The 22,392-nt window shown below is 41.7% G+C and overlaps 1 protein-coding gene and 1 long non-coding RNA gene across 5 annotated transcripts in view; one reads left to right on the top strand and one right to left on the bottom strand.

Moving 5' to 3' along the window:
* Window positions 1-22,392, top strand: part of ARHGEF4 (Rho guanine nucleotide exchange factor 4) — a 212,776-nt gene that overhangs the window by 17,551 nt on the left and 172,833 nt on the right. The window lies entirely within an intron of this gene.
* The window catches only part of LOC130361515 (uncharacterized), a 124,732-nt gene continuing 111,150 nt past the window's right edge, over window positions 8,811-22,392 (bottom strand). Inside the window, exon 4 of the long non-coding RNA XR_008891038.1 lies at window positions 8,811-9,092. This is a non-coding gene — a long non-coding RNA (uncharacterized LOC130361515). The remainder of the gene's footprint in view (window positions 9,093-22,392) is intronic.

The raw sequence follows: 22,392 nt of genomic DNA, 5'->3' as shown, positions 1-22,392 counted from the left end.
ACACAACTACAACTCCCAGCCTGGCGAGTTTTGCTAAATTTAGAGGGCCACGGTTTAGATACCACCGCACAGTGATCTCCAACCTGTGGTCCTCCAGATGTTCCAAAACTACAAATCCCATCATGCACAGGGAGCAAACTGCTGTGTGGGCATGCTGGGAGTTGTAGTTTTGCAAGATCTAGAGGGCCACAGTATAGAGATCACTGCACAGTGATCTCCAAACTGTAGCCCTCCAGCTGTTGCAAAACTACAAATCCCAGCATGCCCACACAGAATACAGCGGTCTGGGCATGCTGAGAGTTGTAGTTTTGCAACACCTGTAGGGTTACCGTTTAGAGACCACTTTATAGTGGTCTCCAAACTGTAGCCCTCCAGATGTTGCTAGGTAACTCAGCGGCTTCCGTAGTCTGCAGCACACCGCACCAGGGAGGCAGCCACACGTCATTGATGCACGCCGATCACTGCCACCGATCGTCGCCGCCGATGGTAAGTGGACCTTCGGTGCAGTTCACCGTCGATCCCCCCGCTCTGTCTGGATTACAGTGGGTGGGCAGAGCGGGGGAACCCAACGTTAACCCCCCGCCCCCGATCTGCTATTGGTCATCGCTTTTGAACGACCAATAGCAGGGATAGGAGGGGTAGCACCCCTGCCACCTCACTCCTATCCCTTCAGGGGGATCGTGGGTGTTTTGGACAACCCCGTTCCCCCTTATTTCCCTTATGACCCGGAATCGCTGCAAATCGCCAGTGTGAATTCACCGGCGATTTGTGGCGATCGCCGACATGGGGGGGTCTCGGGACCCCCCAGGGCATTTGCATGGGATGCCTGCTGATAGATATCAGCAGTCATTCTGGTCCAGTCCTCGCCTGGCGCGCGGCGGGGACCAAAATTACAAGGGGTCCCTAAGTACAAGGGAGCAAAGGCGTACCTGCATGCCCTGGGTCCGTAAGTGGTTAAGGACCTGCCGAGCAGTCATATGACTTCACTGGTGGATCCTTGAGCACTCTCTTATGTATAGATCTGTTGGCAGGGATGATTGTACCCTGGCGTGCTCTGTCTGAGTGTTGCTTTGGAATAGAGGCTGCTGAAAAAGAGTTTTAAAAACAGTTTTAAAAACAGGAGATACCTGCTGTGTGGAGTGAATCTGTGGAGTTGGAGTGACTGCCTATAGAGCAAGAACATATTTGTGTGAGTACTTACATTTGCACATAGTGGGATCACTGATTAAAATCACTGAATTTTAAACAGCCTTTTCACTTTTTTTTCTCTACTCTGCCTCTAGGGGGAGGGGTAGAATGGTCACAGGGGCATAAATCTTAGTTTGGTACTCAGTTCTGAGCGTGCTCTGTCTGAGTGCTGCTTTGGAAGAGAGGCTGCTGAAAGAGAGTTTTAAAAACAGGAGTTTGAAAGCAGGAGTTTGGTGTTACTTTCCTTACACTGTAGGGACTTTAAACTCACAAGGTCTACAGAGAATTTATTTGTAATATTTACTGTCTATTTTTGGCTGTTAATATGTGAAATCCCCATAACTAGATGGCCTCCATGTTGGAAAATTCAGTCTGGTGTACATCTTGCGCAATGTATGCCATCCTTGAACAGCAGTTTGAGGGTGCATATTGTTGTGCGAGATGTGTGCGAGTTGTTCATTTGGAAGCCCAGATCCTTGATCTAGAGGAGCAACTGGCAACACTGAGATGCATTGACAACCTGGAGAGGTGTCTCCTGCTCACTGAGCAAGTACTCTCTGGGGTAAAGGTGGGGGAGGATAGTGGGACGGAAGTGCAGGACAGTGAGGCAGTTTGCTGGGTTACAGTTAGAAAATGGGGTATAGGAAAAAGTGTCAGGGAGGCTAGTCCTAAACTGGCACACCCCAACAAGTTTTCCCGGTTGGCAGATGAGGGGGATGCCATTTCAGAGCTAGCAGTACTGCAGCAGGACTCTGCCTCAGACTGCCAGGAGGGTGTCTGCTCCAGTAAGGATGGAAGGAGGAGTGCAGGGCAGGCCAGACAGGTACAGGTAGAGGGGGACTCTATTATTAGGGAGACAGACAGGGCAATCTCTCACCTGGCATCTGTCACCTGTTGTCTACCTGGCACTCGAGTTCGGCACATTGCGGATCAGGTTGACGGGTTGCTGAGTGGGGCTTGAGTAGACCCAGCGGTCAAGGTACATATCAGCACCAATGACAAAGTAAGAGGTAGGTGGAGTGTCCTAAAAAAGGATTCCAGGGACTTAGGCCACAAGCTTAAGGCAAGGACCTACAAGGTAATTTTTTCTGAAATATTACCTGTACCAGGAGCCACATCAGAGAGGCAGCGGGAGATTAGGGAGGTAAACAAGTTGCTCAGAAGCTGGTGTAGGAAGGAGCGGTTTGGGTTCATGGAGAACTGGGACGACTTTACTGTCGGTTACTGGCTCTACCGTAGGGACGGGCTGCACCTCAATGGGGAGGGTGCAGCGGTGCTTGGGGAGAAGATGGATAGAAGGGTGGAGGAGTGTTTAAACTAGGGACTGGGGGAGGGAACCTACAACATAGATGGGGAAGATAGTGTAGATATAAAGATGGGACTTATTAATGCACTTGGGGGTGGAGCGGAGGGAGGGGTTAGAATAGTTAATAGGGATAGGCTTCAAAGGGAAAAAAAGACATACACCTTTGAATTGCATGTTGACTAATGCCAAAAGTCTGACCAATAAAACTGACGAACTGGAGTGGTTGAGGTCTGAGGAGAATTATGACATAGTGGGCATGACAGAGACTTGGTTGGACGATAGCTGCAACTGGGCGGTCAACATACAGGGATATAGTCTATTCAGGAAGGATCGGACAAAACGGAAAGGGAGAGGAGTTTGTCTTTATGTAAAGTCTAGTCTGAAGGCCGCACTGCGGGAGGATATATGGGAGGGAAATGATAATGTGGAGTCATTATGGGTAGAAATATATGGAGATAAAAATTTAAAAAATTCTGATAGGGGTTTGCTATAAGCCACCAAACATAATGGAAGAGGCGGAAGATCAATTACTGAGGCAAATAAACAAGGCAGAAAATCAGAATGATGTGATAATAATGGGGGACTTTAACTATCCTGATATAAACTGGGAGACTGAGACCTGTATATGTCATAAAGGAAACAGGTTTCTGACTATAGCTAAAGACAATTATCTGTCCCAAATGGTGCAGGGCCTGACCAGAAGGGACGCCGTACTAGACTTAATATTAACCAACAGACCTGACAGAGTAACTAATATGCAGGTAGAAGGATACCTAGGGAATAGTGATCACAATATAATACATTATAACTTGTTCTGCAATAAGGGAATCTCTTGAGGGGCCACAAAAACAATGAACTTTCGGAAGGCAAAGTTTGATCAACTCAGAGAAGCCATTAACAATATAAAATGGGATAATGTAATCAGAAACAAAAATACTGACACTAAATGGGAGACTTTTAAAAATATTTTGAATTCTCACTGTAAGACCTTATGGGAATAAAAGGGTCAGAAATAAAAGAAAAAACTATTTTTAAAATGTTAAAAACAACAAAATGATAAAAATAAAGCATTTGAACTACTAAAAAAGTATGGCTGTGAGGAAGCATTAAAAAGCTATAGAGAAAAATGTAAAATATGTAAAAAAGCAGATAAACGCTGCAAAAATAGAGACAGAAAGACTAATTGCCAAAGAGAGTAAAACTAACCCCAAAATATTTTTTAACTATATAAATAGCAAAAGTGTAGGCCCTTTAAAAAATGATGAGGAAGAAATTATAGATGGGGATGAGGAAAAAGCTAATTTATTAAACAAATTCTTCTCCACTGTATTCACCAAGGAAAAGATAATGCCAGGTGAAATACAGCGAGATAAGGTAAACTCCACAGTACAGGTCACCTGCCTAACCCAGGAAGAAGTACAGTGCCACTTACAGAAAATCAAAATAGGCAAATCACCTGGTCCAGATGGCATTCAGCCCTCATGTTCTAAAGGAATTAAGTAATGTAATAGACAGACCCCTATTGAATATTCAGGAACTCTATAGTGACAGAGACTGTTCCCCAGGACTGGCGCATGGCAAATGTGGTGCCAAAAGTTGGCGCTGGGAATTATAGACCTGTTAGTTTTTCTAAGGGTTTTCTAAGAGATCCTATTTTGGAGTATCTTGATAAAAATAAATGTATGACCCAATAGCAGCATGGCTTTATGAGGGATCGGTCCTGTCAAACTAACCTGATCAGCTTTTATGAGGAGGTGAGCTCCAGACTGGACCAGGGGGAATCGCTGGATGACATATATCTAGATTTTTCCAAAGCATTTTATACGGTGCCACATAAAAGATTGGCACATAAAATTTGAAGGATTGGGCTGGGGGAGAATGTGTGTAAGTGGTTAAGTAACTGGCTCAGTGATAGGAAACAAAGGGTGGTTATTAATGGTACTTATTCTTATTGGGTGACTGTTACTAGTGGGGTACCACAGGGGTCAGTCTTGGGTCCTATTCTATTTAATATATTCATTAATGATTTTGTAGAGGGGATGAATAGTAAAGTAGCAATCTTTGCAGATGATACTAAACTATGAAAAGTGGTTAAAACAAGAGAGGACAGTGCACTGTTACAAATGGATCTGGATAGGTTGGAGGTTTGGGCTGGGATGTGGCAGATGAGGTTCAACACTGATAAATATGAGGTTATGCACATGGGGAGGAAAAATACGGTCTGGGATTATTTATTAAATGGGAGAACACTTGGGACGACTGACATGGAAAAGGACTTAGGGGTCTTAGTTAACAGGAAATTTAACTGTAGTGATGAGTGTCCGGCAGTTGCTGTCAAGGCAAATAAAATCATGGGGTGCATCAATGGTGTCATAGATGCCCACAACAAGGAAATAATTCTACTGCTGTGCAAAGCACTAGTCAGACCACACATAGAATACTGTGTACAGTACTGGGAACCAGTGTACAAGAAAGAGGAGGTGGTCATGGTGAACTCTGTAAAAGAGTTCAAAAGGGGTCTGGATGCATTTTTGGAGAATAATAACATCGCTCGTTATGTATACTAGATTTATAGGGACAGGATGTTGATCCAGGGATTTATTCTGATGTGATATTTGGAGTTGGGAAGGAATTTCTACCTCTAGTATGAGGTTTTTTTTTGCCTTCCTCTGGATCAACTCAGTAGGGACTCATTAGGGATATAGATTAGACTTGATGGACTCTGGTCTTTTTTTAACCTTATGAACTATGTTACCCTGCAATGCACAATCAGCCAACGAGCCATGTTTGGAGATATGCAGGACTACAGGGCTGATAGCTAAATTGCTGCCCCCTGCAGTCTTGGAGAAGAGGCACTTGTAGTCAGACCTGAACTTACCCGTCATTGACAGTGCAGGAGCTTAGGTGAATAAGATCTGTCAGATTTTGTACCCCTAAGATTTTTGTATCCCTTCTTGCACTTCACAAGCTACGCTCCTACAGCCTACGCTTGGCATTGTGCATGGTGATCTTAGGCAGGTCGACCATAAAAATCACACTTTAAGCAGCTCCAGATACACAGTTTTTGTGCTTATGCCACTTCCAGATACAGTCTAGTACTCTGTAGTGAGGGATATTTTTATGCTCAATGCACTTCTGCTTTTGGGAGCAAATGGAGCGGAGGGGGCACCCTGAAGTGCAATGGTGGCGTGATGGGGGCATTAGAGTCCCCTTCACTAATTTAGAGGTGGTACTGTAGGGGTTAAAGTTTTAGGGAGCTGGCCCTTTAACCCCTTAAGGACTCAAGGTTTTTCCGTTTTTGCACTTTCGTTTTTTCCTCCTTACCTTTTAAAAATCATAACCCTTTCAATTTTCCACCTAAAAATCCATATTATGGCTTATTTTTTGCATCGCCAATTCTACTTTGCAGTGACATTAGTCATTTTACCCAAAAATGCACGGCAAAATGGAAAAAAAAATCATTGTCTGACAAAATCGGAAAAAAAACGTAACTTTTGGGGGCTTCCGTTTCTACGCAGTGCATATTTCGGTAAAAATTACACCTTATCATTATTCTGTAGGTCCATACGGTTAAAATGATGCCCTACTTATATAGGTTTGATTTTGTCGCACTTCTGGAAAAAATCATAACTACATGCAGGAAAATTTATACGTTTAAAAATGTCATCTTCTGACCCCTATAACTTTTTTATTTTTCCATGTACAGGGCGGTATGAGGACTCATTTTTTTGCGCCGTGATCTGAAGTTTTTATCGGTATGATTTTTGTTTTGATCGGACTTTTTGATCACTTTTTATTCATTTTTTTTAATGGTATAAAAAGTGGCCAAAATACGCTTTTTTGGACTTTGGAATTTTTTTGCGCGTACGCCATTGACCGTGCAGTTTAATTAATTATATATTTTTATAGTTCGGACATTTACACACGCGGCGATACCACATATGTTTATTTATTTATTCTTTACACTGTTTTATTTTTTTTATGGGAAAAGGGCGGTGATTCAAACTTTTATTAGGGAAGGGGTTAAATGACCTTTATTAACACTTTTTTTTAACTTTTTTTTTGCAGTGCTATAGGTCCCATAGGGACCTATAACACTGCACACACTGATCTCCTATGCTGATCACTGGCGTGTATTAACATGCCTGTGATCAGCATTATCGGCGCTTGACTGCTCCTGCCTGGATCTCAGGCACGGAGCAGTCATTCGTCGATCGGACACCGAGGAGGCAGGTAAGGGCCCTCCCGGTGTCCGGTCAGCTGTTCGGGACGCCGCGATTTCACCGCGGCGGTCCCGAACAGCCCGACTGAGCAGCCGGGTCACTTTCAGTTTCACTTTAGAAGCGGCAGTCAGCTTTGACCGCCGCTTCTAAAGGGTTAATACCGCACATCGCTGCGATCGGCAATGTGTGGTATTAGCCGCGGGTCCCGGCCGTTGATGAGCGCCGGGACCGACGTGATATGATGCAGGATCGCGGCGCGATCCCGCTTCATATCGCGGGAGCCGGCGCAGGACGTAAATATACGTCCTGCGTTGTTAAGGGGTTAAGGGGAGGGGAATGGGACATGAAGACTCGGGGAAAGAGGTTAGGGAGAGGGCAAGGGGAGGAGTCAGGAGGGTGAACGTGGTGCCGGAAGATGAGGAGATCTCATTCCAGCCAGAGGATCATGGAGTAACAGAGGTCCCGCCCACCCACCCTTAGTTTTGTGGAGTTCTGGTTGGGGAAATGGGGTTGGCAGGTAATAGGGGATCTTTGTTGGGAGTAATTGAGGACAATTACAGTGTTTGTTATACAGAAATGGTGTGGCAGCTGTTGGGGATACAGCTGAATGGGCCTTCTGGTGGTGTGTCGGGGCTCCAGCAGTTGTTGGGAGCAGGCAACAACGCTGGTGGGTGCCCCTGGGTCAGGTGAATGCGGCAAGGGGTAAATGGTTAGTGCCTAAGTGGTTGATGAGAAGGTTTAAAAGGAATGTTTGGTTATGTAAACTGTTACTTATGTAAAGAATGTTAATAAACGGGCCTGACCGGCCCATTTTCACCACAACGTGTGTCAAGTTTTCTGTGGGAACAATGGTGGGTGGTGGAAAGGGAAATGTTTGGTTAGGAGTTTAAAGGGAAGGGGGCGGGTCTAACGTACCTCCAGTCATGGCTGTCTCATTGGTTGAGTTGGTTTTTACCCCATTTTACAATAGCACGTATTGCTGACCGGGCAGATCTAGCCCATCCCGTGGCAACGGTGACATACAACTACAAATATTGGTCTATGGAGGTTGTATGATTGTCTACTTGGTTTTATTCACCTATTTGCAAGGCATGTAGCTATAAAACTTAAACTAAATAATGAGGGATGTCTACATGTTTTTTACTCTATATTGTTTATTTCTTAAGGCCATTCTAGCAATCTTGCTATAGCACACATCATTGTACATTGGTGAAACAGAAGGAGTTAAAGAAGGTGATAACTCAAGTTTGACCTTGAGTATTTGTGAGCACCATACTATTTCCCAGAAGCTTGTGTGTTCTGGAAGGGAACTAGGTTAAATTCTTAAATCTGTATACATGACACAAAGGTTTGTTACTGTAGTTATGCTTTTGAACCACTTTGAATGTATTATCTGTATGAGATAGCACACTTAGTGAATATCCTAGATACCATGTTGATGGCAGGATGAAGTGTATCACCTGTATCCCTTATCATAATTTCTAATGTGCTGGTGGTATTCCAAAAATCTCCATCCCCATGAATGAGTCTGTTCGCCAGCACGTCTGTTTTCACTTAATGGTTAATGCAGATGACCCACTCCACGGTTGTCTCATCGTCAGCCATGTCCGATCTGACTCACTTATTGCACTTTTCTGCTTATTCCTGACTTATGCCTCTAGTTAATTCTAAGTATGTGGCTCATCCATTTAGTCACCAAGCTATTTCACATTCTATCACTAGATGTGGAACTGATATCTCCTTCTATTCCATAATATGACTTCAGATTTGGTTCACAGTAGGGCTGGCAGCTGGCAGAGTTTGCAGGTTCACCTCGTGTTCACATGGATTTTGTCCAGACACTTACAGATGTCAACAACATATTTATATTGATAGACTACATGGGCAGGGCGCCCCAGTGTTCACACAGTGTATTCCAAGACAACAAAATAAGCCTCACATTTTCAAGTTTTTTTTTTTTTTTTGTGTTTGCACGTTTAGTTTTTTTTTGCCTATTAAGTGTTGTTAGACATGATTTTTACCGAGTGTTTTTCAGTGTGTTTTATGCAAATTAGGTCTTTACTTTTAATTTTAAAGTGTTTTGAAGAGTTTATGTACCAAAAACGTGCAAGAAAACGAATACACATTATTTCGCACATAAAACAGACGTTAAAAGTACGATAAGTACCATGCACTTTTTATGGTTGTAATAATTGCAGACATTAAAACACCCCATGTGAACTCCCAGACTATGTGCACACAGTTGTTTAGGAAATGGTTCATGAAGTTTTTTCAGCTGTGTCATATGGTTGTCTTCCTCCAGTCTTTGTAAATCTCCTTTGTGCTTTCTCTTTGCTCTGACTTGACTTATGTCATCTGTTGATTCCACTGGTGTTCTGTGAAAATATCATCAGATATGGAAATAGGGAAAACACTGTACAACTAATCCTCTATACCTCCCAATTGTACTTATTAAATCCCCATGAATTAGAAGAATATAGAGAAAAAGTACAGAACAATGGCCCTATCCAAGGGCTGTTATCTTATAGACATATAGAGGTGGATAACCATAAAGGTTGTGCACTCACCTGATGCACCTGGAGGCACATCACTGAAAAAGGCATTTATATATATATATATATATATATATATATATATATATATATATATATATAAATACTGTATGTAAAATTATTGCAGAATCTTGTAATACCCTTTTTATTGGACTAACAGTATTTTGTAGAAGATTTTTACAATATTTTGAAATATTCTATGATTTTGCATCTGTATCACTGAACTAATAAACTAATACGAATTCGGGTAGAAAACAGACATGGTCGCACATCTACAATCTTGTATAATGATCTGATTGCTTCTCAGCATAATATCAAAAACTAACAGGTTGTTAGTATACATTTTTGATCAAAAAGTACAAGCCCACTCGCCACGTCAAGGCCACCTATTTAGAGTGGGTCCCTAACATCCCTAGCATAAAATGGCGTAGCACTGGGCGGCGACCACCGCCGCCGCGACACCAGTGCCCACGGGGGGGGAGTGACCCACTGGCAGAGCGGCCCCAATGCCACTCAAACCAGTCTATGGGCCGCACCCGCCCGCAGACACAGCGCCACGGCAGCAACGGATACCGCCCCGCACCACACCAGTGTGAACAAGGTGTAATGGCTCACTTACCATGCTCTCCCAGTCAGACTGGGAGGCTGCAAGGAATGAAATGGCCCTTGTGTGGCTAATTACCACCTATATAGGGTTGGGCTGAGGGGGTGGGGAAGAGTGCAGCACATGTTCAAAAAAAAAAAAAGGAAAGATAGAAATCACAGTGTGAATTCGGGTAGAAAACAGACATGGCGCACATCTACAATCTTGTATAATGATCTGATTGCTTCTCAGCATAATATCAAAAACTAACAGGTTGTTAGTATACATTTTTTGATCAAACTAATACGATTACACCAAACTATATATATGTGTGTGTGTATATATATATATATATATATATATATATATATATATATATATATAGTTAGCTCTAATACTTTGCAGGTGTAAAGAAGCAGAGAGTATCCAAAGTGGGGAATCTCTTGGAGTAAGGATGTGTTAAATGGAGCTAACCAAGAAAAAAAGTTTGTTATGGACAACACGTTCTGAGAGGTCCCTCTCTCTCTGTCAGGTCCTGATGAAGACAGGAGGACTTCTTGATACATGTTGTCCACAATAAACTTTTTTTCTTTTAAATAAATCCAGTCCAGCAAGCAGTGGTTAGAACCATTCAACGCATCCTAACTCCGAGAGGATCCACAAAATCCTCCACAATGTTCTCTACTACTGCCCCAATATATCATAAGGGTGCCCCTAAGAGTCTATTCACACGGCTGAATTTCCACACATATGCACCAATTCCGCTTCCACATTCATTTGGGTGGCTTCTGGCTTGTGTGGATTTTGTGCGGAATTGGTGCAGAATCCTTGCGGAATCCACATGCGGAAATTCTGCCGTGTTATTAGACCCTTATGCATCTTCTTACTCTCCTGTGATGTTGCTTCACTATTTCATCACCACTTTTGTACCTCCCTTCACTTTCCCCGTACTCCTTTCCATGTAGTAAGAGTATCAGTATTGATTTGATACTTTCTATCCATCCACCTGTTTTCATGACATGCTTGGCCCCATTGTATTTCTCCTACTCCATATGAGTAATCTTTATTCTTGGTAACAACTTGATTGTCTCCTATATTCCGGTCGACTCCCTCTCCACCTTCCACAGTCTCCTTTGTTTAATTCCCGCCGTATACACGTTTCCACATTAGTAAATGCTAATAGAGTATTTGTAAGGGCTCGGCAAACCAGCTCTCCCAAGTCACTGGGGTGTCTCCCAAAACCATCCGCCCAGTCATGTTTCATTTACTCCCTCAATGAAGGTGGAGACCTGATGATAACTATACAGAAAAGAAAATCATTTTTGTCATGACATTTCGGTTTAGTTATAAGAAATGCCGTACACTTTATAGGAGAAAACTTTTTTTGTTTGTTAATTCAGGGGAATTTTGTGGACCCTCCTAATTTCCTGCAGAAGAATATGGTAATGTAACTTTTCTTGCCTTTTCTTGCCTTTTCTATCCCTATTCACTGTGTGCGAATGTGAAATACCTCTATCCTATATGTGATAGAATGTTTATTCTTCTTCAGGAATTATTATATTAGGTTTTTTATGGTTTGATACAAAGCAAATTTTAGTCACAAGGCAAAGCAATAAGGAGCTTATATAGTATATCGACCACTGATTGTAATAACTGGATGATTTTGGTTATTTGACTTTTATAAATAGTTACTATGGTTCTATAAAACTCTACTATTGGGGTCCTTGGAGCATTCATGAAGCATCTGCTTCTGCTGCACTTCTTTATTAGTGTTTTGTTTATTAACCTTTTGAAGTTTTTTTATCATCTACTGTATTTCGTTTATTATGTATTATTTCTTGTTTGTGCTAATATTTATTACAGTAATGATAATGCATTTTATTCTAATAGTATAATATTATTCAATATAATATGTATCGAGAAGACTGGTTTTATGATGTTTATAGGTTGACGGGAAGGAATAAATTGATATTTTTAAGAATGGTTTTAGTATACACTATAGCTTGGGCTACAAAGGGAATTTTGGTCTCAGGACATTTGAAGTAAAATAGTAAATTGTAAAATTTTCCCTTTAGGGTAGGGTCACATGTTCTGTATTTTGCTGTGTATCTGCCTATCCATTAAAACCAATGAGTAGCATAATCAACTGCATATTTTGCTACCCATTAACTCAATGGATAGGAAAATGTGTAGCAAAATACAGCACTTGTGACCCTACCCTTATAAATCATTAAAGGAGTACTTCAGTGCTGTAAAACATATCCCCTATCCCTCTGGGATTCCCTGCGTTTTCCTGCACAGCACCCTGGCAGCCCCCAGGAAGGGAGCGTGTCGACCCCAGCATGAAGCAGCTGACGACATGCCCCCTCCATGTATCTCTATGGGAGAGACGGATATACCGGAATGCTGTATCTGCGGCTCTCCCTTAGAGATACATGGAGGGGGCGTGTTTGCTGCCGCTTCATGCAGGAGTCGACATGCCCCCTTCCTGGGGACTGCCAGGGTGCCAAGGTACCAGGAGATTGTGGGGGGGGGGGGGGGGGAGTCCCAGGGGTTGGACCTCCCGCGATCTCAAACTTATCCCCTAATGCTAAGTTTTACTGCATTGGAATGGAGTTCTTGGGTTAAAACACAGTATTTGGTTCACATTGTTGCACGTTTCAAACCTTTCCATTATAGTTTTGGTCCCTCTCCTGGTTTTGGCTAAAAATACTAAGCAACATATTACAAGTGAACCCAGCCTTAGCCTAAAAGTAGCAACCTCGTGACTAGCTGAGTTTTATTAAAGGGGTATTCCGGGATTTAACCTTTTTTTTTTATTAAACAATAGTTTTTTCCCCTGGTCTTCTGCAGCTCTTGGTGTCTTCCAGTCCCCTGTTCCTCCCTGCATGTATCCACTTCTGAAAGTGCTTCAGATGTGTCATCTTGGAAGCACTGACAATGGGGTAACAGCAGGGACCGGGAGGCACTAGAATGGGAACTGCGAAGGATCAGGGTAGATAAGTATCATCTATTTTTCACAGATTCGACAGCGACATCTATCCCAGAATCCTCTTTTAAGGTCCAGCATTGTAACAGAGAGATAGTTTGGTACCAAATTCCTGCCCAATTTTATATCCGAATTGGCTGTAAAATAATGATATATGGGGTATAGTGAATGGTGTATGGAGTTGTAGTTTTGCAACAGCTGGAGAAACACTGTTTGGAAAACACTGGTCTTAAATACCGGTAATTCATTGTGGTAGAGCTAAATGGAAAATGACCCTCCATAAAAAATAAACTGAAATTTTTTTTTTCACCCATTCACAAATTTCTGGAGAGATAAATAAACTTCACTTTTTTCTAACTTGAATTATTTTAGGGGTGACAATCTTGCCCTATATGATGTCTATATGTGTGCACAGATATGAATGGTGATCCTCAAACATATATGAATAAGGCCCCTTTCACATTACCATTATGACCCGGTAGTGTGGCGGCCATCAGGACCACTGGGGAGAATAGAGGGAGAAAAGATAGTGATTGAACCGTCTTTTCCTCCCCCTATTCTCTATGAAAATAGCAGCGCCCGACGTACCACATTGACTATAATGGGGTCCATTGGGACTTGTTATTGTCCGTTGCGCCCCGTCAAAATGACGTCCGTCAAACTCCCAAAAAAAGAAAAAAGAGAGTTTGATGGATGTTATTCATGGGGCGCAACAGTAGTGTGAATGTAGCCTAAGAGATGAACCAAAATAGGAAATGCTGTCAGACTGACGTTCAGGCTGTACACATGTAAATATGGCTTTTCCATGGGCAAAATAGTGGCATTGTATCAGGAAGGTTTCTTTTTTTACCAATGATGTTAATGTTAAGTCACTCATTGACATCAATAGTAAACAAAACATATTCAAAATATTTAAGCAAAAGCTATTTAAACAATGAGAGCAGCCGCAGCCCCTCGTACAAGAAATCTGAGTGACCTATATAGCGTCCTATATAATAGACATTCCCCGAACTCAGGAATCTCCTTGGAACCTCTTACAAGTAGAACACTTTTACATTGTCTACAAGCCCAGATATAAAGGATTCTGTAGTGTGAGCTCAGCCTTAAAGATAACAACACTAAAATGAGTATTGTTTATTCCATCACAATTGGAAATCAAACAGTTTAATTTTCAATTGCGATGGAATAATCAATACTCATTTTAGTGAATTACCTCGCTGGATCACCTCTTGTTTTTTTTCATACCGGAGTTCGATTGGCAACTGCGTCCATGCTGAAGAATATTCACCATTTACATAGGTGATTTCTCTTTTCCATTACCGTTAAAGATAAAACTACATGATTTTGTTAGATTAACTCTTCAGAGTTGTGAAAAGGTGATTTTAGTGCTGTCACATCTGATAATGAGCCCCTAAGAGTCCACTCCATGGGGCACAACTATCTCTCATTCTCTCCATTTCAGGGGGTGGGATGAGTGCTGTGCTGTTTGCCAGCAGTAAACAAACAGATACTACTTCTCTTACTTGTCTGGCTACTTACAGAACAACTGAAAATGTATCCTTTTGGTCTATGTCATGCCCAATGCTGGTGAAAGTGCACTGAAATGAACAGTCTGCACTGTGCTGGGGGTGATTTACAGTATATTACTATAAATAGCATAGGGAGGGAGAAGGGGTTACTGATGGTTATGCAAGGTAATATGTGAGCAAAAATGAAAGAAGCAGCAGCACAGCAAGGAAGGGATTATACTAAGCACCGGACTACTGCTGTTGCAAAGATATGAGGGAAACTTTCATTCACCTTTCTGGAAAGGCTTTAATCCTTCTTTTATTCCTTGTTTAAGAAGCTAACAGGCTCACAGATTGCAGGTGCACAGCACAGGCTTTCTCTTTCTCCAGATTTTCCCTAACAACAGTCAGTGGACAGCCTGTTATGAATTACATAGGCTATCAAATGGAGAAAAGTTGCATGAAACAACAATGACCATTTAGCAATCCAGCTATAGTTTATCTGGCTCTTCACTCCCAATAAGTGGACTGTGCCAATGTTTTTTTCCTTGACCACCATCGATGCTTGTATTGGGCAATTGTCTATATATGTGAAAGGAGACTTTCACCAGATAAGTGAACATGAGCACGTGAGCAGGGAGATTTCTTACGTAAATAGAATAAATGTCTCTATGTCTATATGAAGATTAATCTCATACTGCAGTGAAACCTATCATTTATTAGACGACACCCAATGGGAATTGCAAACTATCTGGCAATGATTATATGTAATTTAATGCAAGGAGTTTAACTGTTGCCAAAAAGGATTTCCGCTGCCCACGTGAATGTATTACTATGTAGCTTGTACTATCTTGTAACATCTTACCACAAATAATCAGAATAAAAATAGAACATAATAAGTATGCATGCTGTGTAGATGGTATAGTTACTGCTGTGTAGATTGTCAGGAACTGGGTAATAAAATCCTTCTATTTAATTAAAGAACACCTGTCTGTCTAAAAAAAACGTCTGACATGTCATAGCAATATGTCAAAGTGTTCTTCGGTGGGAGTCTGGGTGCTAAACGCCCCACAATCTCTAAACTAATCAGGCAGCAGCGCTCTGCTCATTTCTGTTTGGCACCGCTCGGCTCTGCTCTGAGATGGGCATGAACGATGTACAGATATACAGAGAAAGTCAGCACCCAGACCCCCACTGATCCGGGAGGTTTCTGTCCTCCCTGAGCTCGCCTTAGCGTGTCAGAAGTTTTTTTTTTTTTTTTTTAAGCGACAGATACCCATTAAAGGTGTTGTTTCATAAGGACAAACACCTTCCTATATCCAGCTATATGAATGCCACAAACACCAAACACAACACACTCAGGCCCTAACTCTGAGACAGAATTAAAGGAAAATTGTCACATATTTTCTCCCGCACTATCCACAGGTATTGGTGGATAGTGCGGGAGACGCTGATTAAAACGAGCCCTACCTTGGTCTGATCCGCGCCACCGTTCGCCCGCAATTGTAGTTTTAATCTTCATGAGCGGCGCTGACGCCAGTGTCCGTTAGCCCGCAGAAGCCCCGCCTTTGCCAGTTAAAGCAGGATATACACAGAGATTAAAACTACAATTGTGGGCGAACGGCGGCGCGGATCAGACTAAGGTAGGGCTCGTTTTAATCAGCGTCTCCCGCACTATCCACCAATACCTGTGGATAGTGCGGGAGAAAATATGTGACAATTTTCCTTTAACTTTTTTTTTTATTTATTAATTTTTTTTATTTATTTTTTTTTTTTTTTTTTTCTTCCTCTTCTGAATTTCCTTTTGGTGTTATCAGTTGCACATTAGACAGCTATGTTTTAAAATCTCCCATCTCAGCAGTTATATACACATATGTATGGAGTCTTTTTCCAGTTTTTCTGTGTGTTCTCTGGACTTACTCAGGTTGGTGCAGTCTACTCCGGTCCAGATTTTTTATGTTACCATTTTATTGTAATGACGTCACTCTACATGTGACCATAGATATTCCTATTAAGGGTCCTGCCTGACCCGAAATGCGTTGGTTTTATGTGCTGACCATGTGTCCAAAATAAAGAAATCCTGTTTTGCATCCTACCTCGCTGGACATCGAGTCTTTCTAATACCTGTGGATAGTGCGGGAGAAAATATGTGACAGTTTTCCTGTAAGAGCAGCACAATAGGGATTCATTCACACTATGCAATTTTTGAGCGAAGAAATTCTGCTTTAAAAATCCCGTGCAGCAGAATCCCATTGTCTTCAATGGGGTTTTTCTGCAACATTCACACTGCTGAATTTCAAATTATTTCGGGGGGTCCACTGGGATATACAGTGCTGGGTGTTTAATAAGTGGTACTGCTGCAAATTACCGCTATTTTGAGAAATCACATAATCGCGGTAAGATTGCAGTATTTGCGTTAAAATTTGTGGTCAAATGGTCTATTTTTACAATTCCCCTGTTTTCTGCCCTTTCACTTATCCTTTTTACCATGCAAAACAAACATTTTCCCTGTGTGGCAGTGTGGCATTTATGGAAAAAGTGTGTAGCACTATTACCTTCAAGAGTAGAGTGTGTGGTACTGTTTTATTCATGGGCACAGTGTCTGGTACTATTACATTTATGGTCAAAGTGTGTGACACTATTACATTCAGGGATATAGTGTGTGGTACTATTACATTCATGGGCACAGTGTCTGAAACCATTAAATTCATGGACACAGTGTCTGGCGCTATCAAATTCATGGGCATAGTATGACATTATTACATTTAGGGGGTACAGTGTGTGGCACTATTACAATCATGGACACAGGGTCTAGCACTATTAAATTTATGGACACAGTGTGGCACTATAAAATTCATGGAAACATTGTGGCACTATAAAATTCATGGAAACATTGTGGCACTATTAAATTCATGGACACAGTGGCTGGCACTAATACATTCAGGGGTACAGTGTGTGACACTATTTCATTCATTGGCACAGTGTTTGGCATTTTTATATTCAGGGGTAAAGTTTGTGGCACTATTACATTCAGGGGGTAAAGATTGTGGCACTATTACATTCAGAGGGTACATTGAGTGGCATTATTACCTTCATGGGCAAAGAGCATGGTACTATTATATTCAGTGTCCCCGACTGAAAAAATGAGTGTGCGCCTGTCTCTGACCTTGTGATCAGTTGTTTCTATGTACTACTTTTATTTTCTTCCTTTTGTTTATGGTGAGGTTTCCATTTTTAAGAGAGTTGCAAGAGGTGTGACAAAGTAATATACAATTTGACGCACAATTGTGTAAAATTTCCGTTATATGGTCTTCTTGGCTAGCAATTCTCTGATTGATGATATACATTGGCTATGAAGAGTCCGCACTCTACAAGATCTTAAATGGGCACGGTCTTTAGAAAAAACTTTTGACATGTCCTAACCATATGTGAAAGGTTTTGATTGGCGGGGGTCTGAGTGTTCAGACTTCCACCAATCAGGAGAACGAGCTAGGAGGTGCTCAGCATGTTCTCTCCAGGTTAAGTGTCACATGATCAAGACAAACTCGCCATGTAAGTCTATAACAGTGTCTTGATCATGTGACACAGGCGGGTGAGGAGGCAGGTAGAAGAGCCCAGGTTTGCAAAATGTAAGAAGCGATCTGATTGGTTGTTATGGGTTACTCAGCAACTTTTCCTCTAGGCAGGTTTTGATAAATTTCCCCCTTAAGGGGAATGTTCATGAATTGTCCGCCGCTGAAATTCCGCAGTGTGAATGGGTCTCGCGGAGACCCATTCACACTAATGTTAAGTTCACACCGCGGAATTACGCTCGCGTAGTGTGAACGTACCCTTAGAGTCCAAATGAGCTCTCCTCAAAACACATTTTTGGAATGTGTCATTTAAAGGGAATGTGTCATCGTAAAAATGATCTCTTGTTTAAATTAGGAGTTTTATGTATTTTTGTGATGTTTTTTTCTTTGCTTTACTATCTCTTTTGTAAATTGATCCAGATTTAAAGAGTACCTGTCACCAAGCTAAACTTTTAACCTCTTAAGGACGTAGGGCGTACCTGTACGCCCTACACCCGGTCCCAGTGTTTAAAACGGGGTCACACCGCATCACACCGGGTCGGTCCCTGCTGCTATTCATAGCCGGGACCCTGGGCTAACAGCGCGCAGCACCGATCGCTGTGCCACGTGCTATTAACCCTTCAGACGTGGCGATAAAAGTTAACCTCCGTGTTTGAAAGTGTAAGTAAATGCTTCCTGGCAGCTCAGTCGGGCTGATCCGGACATCGCGATAAAATCGCGATGTCCCGATCAGCTAAGACGCGAGCGAAGGTCCCCTTACCTGTCTCCGCCGCGTCCGATCTGGGTTTGATTGCTCCAAGCCTGAGCTACAGGCTTGAGCAATCGAGACCCTATCTCGCTGATCCATGCAAAGCTATGGCTTTTCAGGGATCAGCATAATAGATCAGTGTGTGCAGTGTTATAGGTCCCTATGGGAGCTATAACACTGCAAAAAAAAATTAAACTGTGTAAATAAAAATTAAAATAAACATATGTGGTATTGCCGCATGCGGAAATGTCCGAACTATAAAAATATATCATTAATTAAATTGCACGTCCAAATTCCAAAGTCCAAAATAGTGTATTTTTGGTCACTTTTTATATCATGAAAAAATGAATAAAAAGCGACAAAAAGTCAGATCAATACAAAAATGGTACCGATAAAAACTTCAGAACACGGCGCAAAAAATGAGTCCTCATACCATATAAAAAAGATATAGGGGTTAGAAGATGAGAATTTTTAACATATAAATTTTCCTGCATGTAGTTATGATTTTTTTTACGAAGTATGACAATATCTATGTAGGATAAAATTTTAACTGTATGGACCTACAGAATAATGATAAGGTGTTATTTTTACCGAAAAAATGCACTGCGTAGAAACGGAAGCCCCCAAAAGTTACAAAATGAAATTTTTTCTTAAATTTTGTCACACAATGAATTTTTTTTCCTTTTTGCCATGGATTTTTGGGTAAAATGACTAAAGTCACTGCAAAGTAGAATTGGTGGTGCAAAAAATAAGCCATCATATGGAATTTTATATGCAAAAATGAAAGCGTTATGATTTTTAGAAGGTGATGAGGAAAAAAATGAAAATGCAAAAACGGAAAAACCCTGCATCCTTAAGGGGTTAATATATTGTTCCTTATGTAATTATAAGACACTAGGCAAAAATTCACTAAAGTAAGATGTGTCAAATTTATCAAAACAAGCACATCTCTTAAAGGGAACTTGTCATCAGATTTTACCATACAGTACATGTACACTTTACACACAAATCCACAGTAGCTGTAAGATGCTACAATTGCTGTTGTAAATCATAGTAAATGCATCAGTCTATGGCCCAGCCCCCTCCCCACTTAGTCCCACCCACTATTTTTTAAGCAGAGTGAGTGGGACAAATTTAAAGACAAACATGCAAAACTGTTGCAAAACTGATAATAAATTGGCAAATACCGTAATCTGCATTCAGAGAACATTTTTAAACTTGACCCTTTCTTGTCTAATTGTGGATTTGTTTTTATTATTATTATTTTTTTATGTTTTTTTTGCCATTCTGTAAGGATTCTCAAACACTCAATCCCAAACCGGAAAGACTCACTTTTTTTTTAACGTAGACACTTAGCCCAGGGATTACCAAAAATATATGCAAATACTAAAGTTAAGATTGACATGACACCAAGGAAACCCCCGAACAGAACCATGAATGCTGCCTTTTCATCTAGATGTTGTTTTGCTTTAGAGATTCCTGAAGATGAAGGGGTAAATGCCGGAGGAAAATGGCAGCATTTCATCTCATATCTTTCCTTTTAGTGAAACAATTCTTTGTGTTTATTATTTTGAATGAGCAGCTTTTCTGGTTAATCACAAAGCCCAACATGAAGGCTGAGCCTGTCCTTGTAAATCCGCTCACACCGGGGGCAGCTTTACTTTGTTGCTATGCTACTATTGTCCTGTGCGGAAATATCCTCTCCTCCTCTACATCACAATTATTTTCTTCCATGCGGACATAAAAGACAACATTTGTGTTGTGTACACGTCACTTTTACATGTTTAATTGGGTTCGGTGCCCACCGTGGGCTCAGATATCTGTGCAAAGGTCACTATTTCGAATGGAGCTCAAGAGCTCAACAAATCAAAGCAGTCGGAGGTAATGAAGGAGAAGATGGCGTTGTTCCATAGGAGCAGATAATCAGCTCTCCTGCTATGGCCTGGTGGTAAGTCCCATTGACAGCAGTGAGACTTAGCAGGTGAAAACCGTCACATCCACTTAACTCCTCCGACAGACCATGGCCACCAGTATTTATGGGCAAAGAGAAAGCTACTTAGTGAAAAATGACTCGATGTGTTATAATGAAAGGGTTTATGGGCTCTTACTGCAGGAGACAACATAATCTTCATTTACAGCGACTTAGCAGGTATCACTTTGAAGTGCGACAATTAGCACGAGGGTGTCAAGAGTAAAGCAGAAGTATATCAAATATGAGGCAGGTGTTTACCCACACACTTTTACCTGAGGAAATGTGTGGTAAATACATGCATTAGGATTTACTGTCAGGTTTTCTAGTGAGAAACTTAAAGGGGTATTCCGGCTTTATACATCTGATCCCCCATCCAAAGGATAGGGGATTAGATGTATGACCGCAATCTCGGTGCAGGCCCCAGCATTCTGTGCCGTGCACTGCCTCCGAGATGGGGACGTGATGTCACAGCCACGCCCCTAGTAATGTCATGCCACACCCCCTCCATTTATGTTATGGGAGGGGGCATGATGGCCATCATGCCCCTCCCATAGACATGAATGGAGGGGCGTGGCGTGACATCACTAGGGACCCCTGTGTTCATACATCTTATCCCCTATACTTTGGATTGGGGATAAGATGTATAAAGCCAAATACCCCTTTAATGGAATCCCAACACATTGCATCATGAGTCAATGGGATCCATCAGTCGCCATTTTTACAACTAATCCATTACAGTTTAATGTTGTCCTATTTGATGGTCTCTGTTATCTTATTTGATGGTCTCTGTTATCTTATTTGATGGTCTCTGTTAAGCCATTAAGGGTCTATTCACACGTACAGTATTCTGCGCTGATTTGAAGCGGTGTTCAGTCATTCAGTTTACATTGTAATCTGCAGCAGAAAATCCTGCGCATCAAATCTGCGCAGAATACTGTACGTGTGAATAGACCATAAAGGAGTATTCCGGGATGTAAAAATGTTGTTTCAGACTGCCGGCAGTAAAAAAAAAAAAGGAGATACATACCTGTTGCTGCTCCCCCGGTGCCTCTGGTAACCTGCTCCGGCCTCCGCCTTCGGCTGTCCTGGCATGCGGGGAGATGTAGTTTAGTAACAGCTGGAGGCATGCTGGTTGGGAAACACTGATATCATGCCGGGTCTCAGTCCTTAGACCCACTGTGATCACGAGTTATAACCCTGTGATGTGCATGGCAGCATTCTTTACTCACTGGCCAGCTGCTCTGGCAGGATCTGTCCATCATGTATGACTGTCCCCTAAAAAAGAACATACATCATGTGAGTAAACAAACAGGCATCTGTATGTGTGGACGGCTGGCTTTATACCGAGGACTGCTACTTCTTTAAAGGGGTACTGCCAGAAAGTTAAACAGATTTGTAAAATAATTCTATAAAAAAAAATGTAATCCTTTCAGCTGCTGTATACTTCAGAGGAAGTTGTGTAGTTTTTTCCAGTCTGACCACAGTGCTCTCTGCTGACACCTCTGTCTATGTCAGGAACAGTTCGAAGCCGGAGAGGTTTGCTATGGGTTCCTGACATGGACAGAGGTGGCAGCAGAGAGCACTGTGGTCAGCTATTAAGTACTGGAAAGTTTATGATTTTTAAATAGAAGTATTTAACAAATCTGTATAACTTTCTGCCACCAGTTGATTTCAAACCTTTTTTTCCTCCAGGGTACACCTTTAACCCTTTAATGACATAGGACATAAATGTTCATCCTGGTGCACTGGTA

Source organism: Hyla sarda, chromosome 3 (genome assembly GCF_029499605.1).
Source record: "Hyla sarda isolate aHylSar1 chromosome 3, aHylSar1.hap1, whole genome shotgun sequence".
Taxonomy (NCBI): Eukaryota; Metazoa; Chordata; class Amphibia; order Anura; family Hylidae; genus Hyla; species Hyla sarda.
The sequence above is the reverse complement of the archived record's forward strand: the minus strand, read 5'-3'. Positions and strand labels throughout refer to the sequence as shown.